Source organism: Gastrolobium bilobum, unplaced genomic scaffold (assembly GCF_033153095.1).
Source record: "Gastrolobium bilobum isolate Gb01-03AN ecotype WA unplaced genomic scaffold, APGP_CSIRO_Gbil_v1 utg40354, whole genome shotgun sequence".
NCBI classification, from domain to species: Eukaryota; Viridiplantae; Streptophyta; class Magnoliopsida; order Fabales; family Fabaceae; genus Gastrolobium; species Gastrolobium bilobum.
In genome coordinates, this window is record NW_026895802.1 from 118,434 (window position 1) to 127,175 (window position 8,742).

Genomic DNA, 8,742 nt, shown 5'->3' on the forward strand with positions numbered 1-8,742 from the left:
AGACAGTGACTGTTCTGTTCATACAAAACTGTATTTGGGGTCTGTGGACCCTAGATTGGTTAAGTTAAACCTCTGTAATAATTAACTAAGTCAGAATCAAATGGATTAAGGGCTTATGGCTTTGTGAGAAGCCTAATAGCATGAAACGTAAAAGGAAAGCGTTGTCTTTGTGTCATACACTGTTAGATTGTGAATGTTGATATGATTGTTGGTCTAAACAGATTATGATTGTGCTGTTTATGGACCTTGAGCTAGTGTGGACATTGGATTGGATTGTTAGCTTGCGAGGTAAGCTTTCGTGTCCTCGGTTTAGCCATTGTTGGTTCCATCATATCCCATGGGGGAATAGTGTATATGCATGATGTGTTTTCATGTATTGATTTTGAAATGATGTTGAGCTGTTATGTGCAAGTGCCTTATGATATGCATATGTTATTTCACCTAGACGGTAAGCCTGAGTATGTAGGTGACATACAATAGGGTGATTCTGTGGGTGGGTGATATGATCCCCAATAGGAATGGAGGAATGGATCTACTAGGAATGGAATTCTAACCCCAAATTCATCCACCAACACGACCTGTTAAGAACAGAGCGTATCTCACGCTACAGACCTCGGATTTGGGTGATTCCAAAACGAGGTGAAAGATGGCTTCCTGAATCATGATTTTGACACACGAATCACCGGAAAAGGATAAGGAATTCGAGAGATATGAATCCAAGATAATATAGAACGAAATTGGAGTTTAAGGATTATAGGTAGGCGCCACAATTCGAAAGAATTGATAAGCCCAAGAACGCCACAAGGATTGATGCCCTTGATAAGTTCAGAGATTCTCAAAAGAACCCAAGAGAACTAGTCTCACCAAAATAGGTTAACTTGATATTCCAAAATCTGTCTTCAAAAGCCATGGTGTTCCCTTATATAGTGGGCAACAACCATATTGAGTTTAACCTAAAAGTACTTACACATAAAAGAAGATAGACAACCCAATAATCCAGCCCAATAAGCCTTATTACAAAAAGTTTAACTAAATATAAGAAAATAAAAAATTAAGTGCAGAATTTGGGCCAAGTAAAATAAAGCCTTCATGCATATCCATTGAGGCTTATTCTTCAAGGTCTTCAATTTTAATTAAGTGTATCATTTTGGGCTCTTCTTCCTTTAGACTTGGGCTTGTCTCAAGTAAAGTGGTCACCAAGAGATTTAGAGCCTCTTTAGCCTTTTTAGCTTTTGCTCTTGTCATTGGGCCTCCAAGACCTTGTATGTCCTCCAAGTTTATTGTCTTGGTCATGCCACCTCCTATGTCCTCAGCAGTGGGTGCAAGTGGTGTCTTGCACTGATTGTAGGTAATAGATGTATGTAAACCCCCTGCATTTCTCTGGCCAGTAGAATAGTTGACACACATGACATGATTATTATGCTGCATTGCACTGATTTTGGAACTTATATTGTAAACTGCTTTTAGAATTTATATTGCACATGTAAGTGAGCTTGGGGTGGAGAGATCCTTGAGGACCCCTTGTCTTACTGAGATTTCTGTTTAGATATCTCACCCCACGTTTGGGGCACATTTTCAGGTTCAGGTAACTCGGGGGTTGATACCTCAGGCGGCAAGAGGCCAGAGCTGAGTTGAGATTTACGCTTTTATGATGATATGCTTGAATGCTGACATGCTTTATATTTATTATAATGTTAATTGAATTGAGACTATGTTGGGCTTTGTTGCCTTATTTGGTGAGCAAGGGAGTTGTCCATGCCACATTGATTTGACTATGTTGATTTAGATTCGAGTTGTATTATGTATCAGGATTATGGTCCGGGCTACGTGTTGTAGTTTCGAGATTTAGATACTCACTTATTTATATTATGAGGTTATTCAGTGTAGTTAGTTGTTTATTTGCAATTTACATACAGGCAATATTTTGAAAAGGATTAATTAATCAACTTGGCTAATAATAATGATGTCATAATTGAAAAGAAAAAGTTATTTTTGCATTTTAATTAAGCGTTGCTTAATAAGATGACATGATAACAAACTCGGTATACACGGGGTGTGTTAAACCCCTAGTTCATCAGGTTTTTAAGCATGAATTAGTATCAATTTGTGTGATTAAATGGATGGAAAAGAGGTTAATGTCCTGGAAAGCCCTTAAGTACAAGTTCTGAAAGCTTTGTTGAAAATTTACATTATCTTGTAGGGAAATGAAGCTCAAGGAGCAACAGAGAGAAGGAAGAAGATTCTGAAGAAAAGGGAGAATGCTAAGTGTTGAGCGCTAAAACTTCCAAACAGAACGTTTTAGCGCGCTGCTGCAAACTGAAGACAAAAAATTTCTGGTCATGAACGTTAAAACTTCTTGAAAAGTTCTGGTCTTGAACGCTAAAACGTCCAAGTCAAACGTTTTAGCGTTGAAGACAGTTAAAAGCAGTTGGGCATCCGTCAAACATGGACGCTAAAACGTCCAACGGTGAAAGTTTTAGCGCCCATGTCAGTTTCTAGTTGTTATTCAGTTGTATTTTGTGACTCTATAAAAGGGCAAGTGCCTTCACATTCTCTTACATCCTATCTCAGATCCTCTGATCTGACTGTTCACTTTCTCTGACTTTCCAAATTTTTTAGGATTAGTTCTTGTAATAGTTAGTACATTTTTATGTAATTGTAATTGAAGATTGAAGACTCAACCATCATGACAATGAAGTTTGATCTTTCTTCTTCTCTTGTTTATTCTTTCATTATGTCTGAGTAGTGTAACATCCCGTCTAATTAGGAAACTATTTAAATTGTGTTTAGGAATGTGGCAGAGTACTTGCCTTCGGATTATATAACTGTTTGCTTTAGGATGGAGTTAAATTAAATTAAGGAAAATTTTTGGTTGACCATGGAAGGTGAGTACCTATTTTGGGCATGTGAAATTCTAGTTATAAGCATAGGAATAAATTAATTATAGCATATAGAAAGTATGATACTACTTAGTATTATATGGGTACTCATTAAAAGTATGTGAGTAATTTTATTACAAAGAATAAACCTTTAGTAAATAATTTGAGGATACATAAAAATTTATAAGGCATGGGTCAATTCCTAAATGAGAGAACAATTGGACTTGTATATTTTGAACTCATTTTCCCATTAAGGGCCTCGGCCCAAGGGCTTGTGAAAGGGGCTTGTAATCATCTCAATTTTTCCTAACTTAGATGACCCTTACTTATTATAAGAAATCTACATGGTAGTTGGTGATTGGCCAAGAATCAACCAAATGGCAACATCTACCCATCTCAATTCTCCACCACTTGTGCGCCTAGGGTGAGTGGGGAATTCTGATTTGTTTTTTTTATCTTATCTAAATCCAAGCAGCCTTGTTTTACGATTGGCCAATAAGGAAGGAGTATTCAGTTTTGCATGTAACGCTACTGGCCAAAAATCTCACTTTCTTATTTTCTCTGTTGTGCGCACCTTTGGGGGGAAGATACCAAGTCTAAGCTTTGTTTTCCTTGCTGAACTTTTGTACAGATTGTGAGCTAACTGTATCACTCTTTCCTTCTCCTCATGCGCTGTGAAAAGAAGCCTCAAGACTGACTGCTAACCTTCCTATTCAGAATCACCATTTTTCCTTCCATTTACCGCTCCACAAACCGTGAGCTTTCCTAAGAGAGAACTCAACATCAAAACTTCCTTTCCCTTCCCTGTCTTACTCGACCGAGCTGCAACCAGAGGAGGCTTTGTGCGAAATTTTCTTGATTCGCTGTTACTCTCTTCGTTTAGAAGGGGACCTCCTTGCTGGCAGATTGGGAATCCAAATTCTGCTCATGACCTCACTGCCCCTCTTGGGTTCGGCTTAAGACCCTCACTCGTGGAGATAAACTCGACCTCTTGGGACGTTGGAAGCATAGGATGGCGTTGTCAAATTTGGGGTTGTGGGGTGTATACGATAAGGTACCAACAAAAGACTGTTACATTACTCCTTGTTTCGGTTTGCATGTAGGATTTAGGAGGAGTAGTTTATTGTCTCATCTGCCCTTGTTTCTGCTCCTTGGACCGTACACTGAACCAAAGTATGCAAGTATTAATAGCAAAGTGTCATGAATAGGGACTCATCTAAAGTTTAGGAGCTGCATCTTTGAAATAGACAAAACACCTAACCGTGCATGTGTAGGAAAACTGAAGACAGTGGGCTAAAATATTAATCTTTAATGCCTTAATGTTGTGAGCAGAATTTTGGTAAAAGGAAAAATAATAAGCAACCATGTGATGTCTAAAACCGAATGTGTGTGGGTGTGTTGTGAATCCTAGAAAATCCTTAGTTGTTAGCAATTAGGGGGATTGAGTATGTAAATAAAATACTGAACCTGTTGGAGTACTTTCCCTTGGGATTTCGTTGTTACCTGTTACTAAATTTGTAGAATGTAATTTTGGTGTACGCATGTTTTGAGAAGTGATTTTGGGGCCTGGAACGTAGCAGAAATGGTAGGACTGTTTATAGATTAATGTTTTGTTTAACTTGCATATGATAAATAAACTATAGAGACCGCATGCTGGGTGCTTCAATGACACCCTCTAAACCTTGTCAACATGGATATTTATATTATAAATGAGTGACACCTAATTAGTGAGCAGAACCGAACATGTATGCTAATTAAATCTTGGATTTTAATTGTTGTTGACAAATTGATTAAGCAGAGTGAAGTCAGAAAATTTATTAGGCCTAGCATATGTTTTGATGAACTGTCACAGCTTGTTTTTGGGTTTCCCCTAGTACACCTTAGGACTTGTAGAAAGGGTAGAGGAATGTCTAATTAGGAATTCTTAATTATTAGCCAAAGCCGAAATTGTATACTTAAGAAGTGGTAAATTTTGTTAACGATTGGTAAAGCCAAACCAAATCAGAAATTGAATCTAAGTGAGAAAGCATGTTAAAACCGAATTCACATGCATGTGTAAGTAATTTGTATTTTCTTTCAATTAAGGACAACTAGTAAATTAACTCTATGGCAGAAAATGTGTTTATTATATGAACTTGAGAAACCGAATTGGTACGTGTTGGGGACTTAGGATTTTGCTATAGAAATATGTTATTAATTAATGGGAAGACAGAAATTGGTGATCACAAGAAGCATGATAAATCAAATGAAACGCAAGAATAAAGAGGCATGGGAATTTCTTATAAATAAGAGATAATAGGAATAAAACTCTGACTTATTGTACCATTGATTAGGTGCGCATAATTATTAAAGTGTGGGCTGGTTTTAGTGCCGTTGATTATTGCGTGGACACAAGGTAAGTGTTTGGTGGTATTACTTAATGTGACTATTAGCTAGTGTATAGAATTGTGAATTGTTGCTCACATGTGCCTTGGATTAATTTGCTGTTATATGCTATATATATATGCTGCCTATGAATGTGACAAGATGGAAAATCATGAAAGAGAAGTAATTGTGATGTGGCAGCTTGGTACGGAAAGTACATGAAAGATATGCTATTATGATGATGATCTAGTCATGCATATACATCTCATAATTCATTTGTTTCTTGTTTGTGTGTGAAGCATATCATGGCATACATGCACGAATTCATGCTATTCATGGACTACGATATTTATATAAATATGCATATGATTGAGAACGCATCATATAGGCATCCCTTCGGTACCAGGGCATGGGACACTTGGCTTCCGTCCGCTTAGGCCACAGTTGGAATTCACCTTTGAGGGAGCCATTATGGAATATCCACTGTGATGGTGCGCGCACGACGGTGCTATGAGCGCAATGATGGCGTTATATACGCACTAAGATGACTATGATGAATATACATGACCATGGCGTTATCTACGCAATAAGATGATGATGATTAACAGCTGTATGGAATTTTAAATGTTGATGCGACTGCTTTATAATTTTGTGCCTAGTTTAATACTGTTGCATTATTGGTTTTGCTATCACACAACTGAGATTTTTCTCACCTCTCTGGGGCTGCTATTTTTACAAAATGGCAGGAGGAAGGAAGAGCATATGAGGACCTGATTATATGAAGTTTTACTGTAATTGTTGCTGTTTGAACTTGTTGCTGTCACTGTTTTTCCTAATGGATGACTGTACTATTTTGAGAAGTTTGGATTACTGTTGCCAGTATAAGTTTACTGTTGTTTTGAGACTTTTATGATCAGTTAGTGCTTTGAGTAAAATTCTGAAAACGTTTTGCGAAAACTATTTCTTAAGGTTTTGAATGCAGATTTATAAACCGTTTTGCGAGCACTTTGCAAGTTATATTTAGTGGGGCTATAGACCTCCGAATGAGGTATAATTCATATGTACGTAAAGCCCCAGTTGTGTACTTTCAGATTATATAAAGATTATGTTCAATGCTTGTAATTCCGAATTATTATGATTTTTACAAGTCAGGAGGTTTTGGAAAAAATACAACGAATTTTCAAGTACCTTACGAGTTCTGTTTCGTGGGGCTATTCACCTCCAATTCGGGTATAATATATGTACGCGAAGCCCCAGATGTCTAGTTTCTATATTACAAAGAATATTTTTGTGGATCGTTGAACTAGATTTTATACGAATTTTTCACGACAGCAATGTCTGCCAGGAAATTTAATATTTTCAGCAAATCAAGAAATTTGGAAAAGTGCACTCTGATTTTTGTAAGTGGCTCAATTTCAATTATAAGTTTTAATTAGTAACATCTAAATGATTTTTCAGTATCAAAGTAATGACGCCAAAAAATCTCTAATTCTGCTTAGCAAACAACTCTCTTGGATGCATTCAAGGGAGGGTGTGACACTAATGAGTCCTTTGTAGTCTGATTCAATGGAACTCAAGTGTGAATTTATGAATGGTTAATTGAATACTTTGTTTATCTCTTATGTGATGATATGAAGTTGTCTTTATTAATGCTTTCCAGCAAGGGAATAGTGTAGAAGAGGGATGTTTACATTATTCCTATAACTGACAATTTCATCATCAGTGTTCTAGTACTCAAGGGATTGATGCTAGGATTCTGATGTAATCTCAAAGATCTTAGTATTTAATGCATGTATTAAGAAGGGGATCACCAAGGGATTGGGGTTTCTGATTAATGTATCAATCAGGATAGTAAGGGATTACATCTTGATGATAAGAAAAAAAGGTTGATTAACATCATATGGGAGATAATTCATAGTAGGATTGATTCTTTCGTAAGTTCATGCTTAAGGGATATTGATGTCTGACTACTTGTTTAAATTATAATTCACATTTCATTTGTTTTATCAAATCTTAATTTAATTCAATTCAATTTCTGGTGACAAGAAATCAATGCAACCAATAACTTTTTGTATGATACAACTTAAGTATATATGGTTAATCAGTGTTTGAACACAAATCCTCGTGGGAACGATCTTTACTCATCATTTTATTACTTGTGTGACTAGTACACTTGCTAAATACATAACAAGTTTTTGGCGCCGTTGCCGAGGATTTGTTCTTCAACATTGACAGACACCTTTGGTATTTGAGATTGAATCCTTTAATTTTCAGCACTTTATATTTTTGTGTGAATTTTTGTTCAATTTCAATTCTGGTGTATGCGAGGTACTATTGATCCAAATTCTTTGTTGTTTGACCTAGAATTAGAAAGGACAATTAGGAAGAACAGGAATGCAACAAGAAGAAGACAGTTACAAGAAAAGGGTGAATCAAGTGTGACAGTTCAAGAAGAGATTATGGCAGAAAATCATGTGCCACCACCACAGAGGACACTGGGAGATTACATGACTCCCACTGTCATTCCACCAATAGGGAGTGTGGTTCGACCTACAGTGGAGCCCAATAATTTTGAGTTGAAGCCTGCACTAGTACAATTGGTGCAGAAGGAACAGTTTGCTGGAACCAGTGCAGAAGATCCATACCTGCACATTGAAATTTTTTTACTGTTGAGTGATATTGTGAAAATCAATGGGGTGACCAGAGATGCTATCTTGTTAAGGCTGATTACTCATTCACTGAAGGAAGACGCCAGGAGATGGTTACAGTCACTACCACAAGGGAGTATCACAACTTGGGATGATTTGCAGACCAAGTTCTTGGCCAGGTTCTTTTCAGCATCCAAGAAGGCAAAATTGAAGGATGAGATTACAGGATTCAAGCAAAAAGAGTCAGAGTCTATCTATGAGGCTTGGGAGAGGTTCAAGACACTTTTGAAGAAATGTCCATAACACGGTATAGAAGTGTGGAATCAGGCATCAATATTCCTCCGAGGGTTGACAACCAACACTAGGACATTGGTGAATGCCACAACTGGTGGTTCATTGACAACCAAGACTCCTCAGGAAGCCCTTGACATATTTGAGTCCCTAGCATCTCAGGAGTTTGATAATGCTCCAGTGAGTGATAGAAGAATGGGAATTATAAAACTCGATGGCTATGATGCCTTGTTAGCCAAAAATGATCAGATGATGCAAATACAAAAACAACAGCAAAAACAACTGGATGCTCTCACTAAGCAGCTATCTTCCCAAAAGGCTGCTTCTGTGGACACTAATTCTGTGTGTGCCATTTGTGAGAAAAGCCATGTTACAGATGATTGTGATTATGGGGGATCTGCTGAACAAACAGAAGTGAATGAGGTATAGTATGATCAGAGGAACCATAACAACCAGGGGCAAAATGTATATGTTCCACCATGGAAGAATAACAATCAACACCCAGGGTTCAGTTACAGTTCCAATCATCAGTTGAATCCTCCACTGCATCCTCCTCCAAC

At 37.3% G+C, this 8,742-nt stretch overlaps 1 long non-coding RNA gene and 1 other non-coding gene across 2 annotated transcripts; one reads left to right on the top strand and one right to left on the bottom strand.

The window, feature by feature from the left end:
- Positions 1–3,422: 3,422 nt before the first annotated feature.
- Positions 3,423–6,165, top strand: LOC133296075 (uncharacterized). The gene is made up of 3 exons (XR_009749449.1): positions 3,423–3,933; positions 5,213–5,274; positions 5,990–6,165. It is a non-coding gene; the product is annotated as an uncharacterized LOC133296075 (long non-coding RNA).
- Positions 6,166–8,095: 1,930 nt separating this feature from the next.
- LOC133296076 (small nucleolar RNA R71) lies at positions 8,096–8,202 on the bottom strand. Its single transcript, XR_009749450.1, has one exon. It is a non-coding gene; the product is annotated as a small nucleolar RNA R71 (small nucleolar RNA).
- Positions 8,203–8,742: the final 540 nt, after the last annotated feature.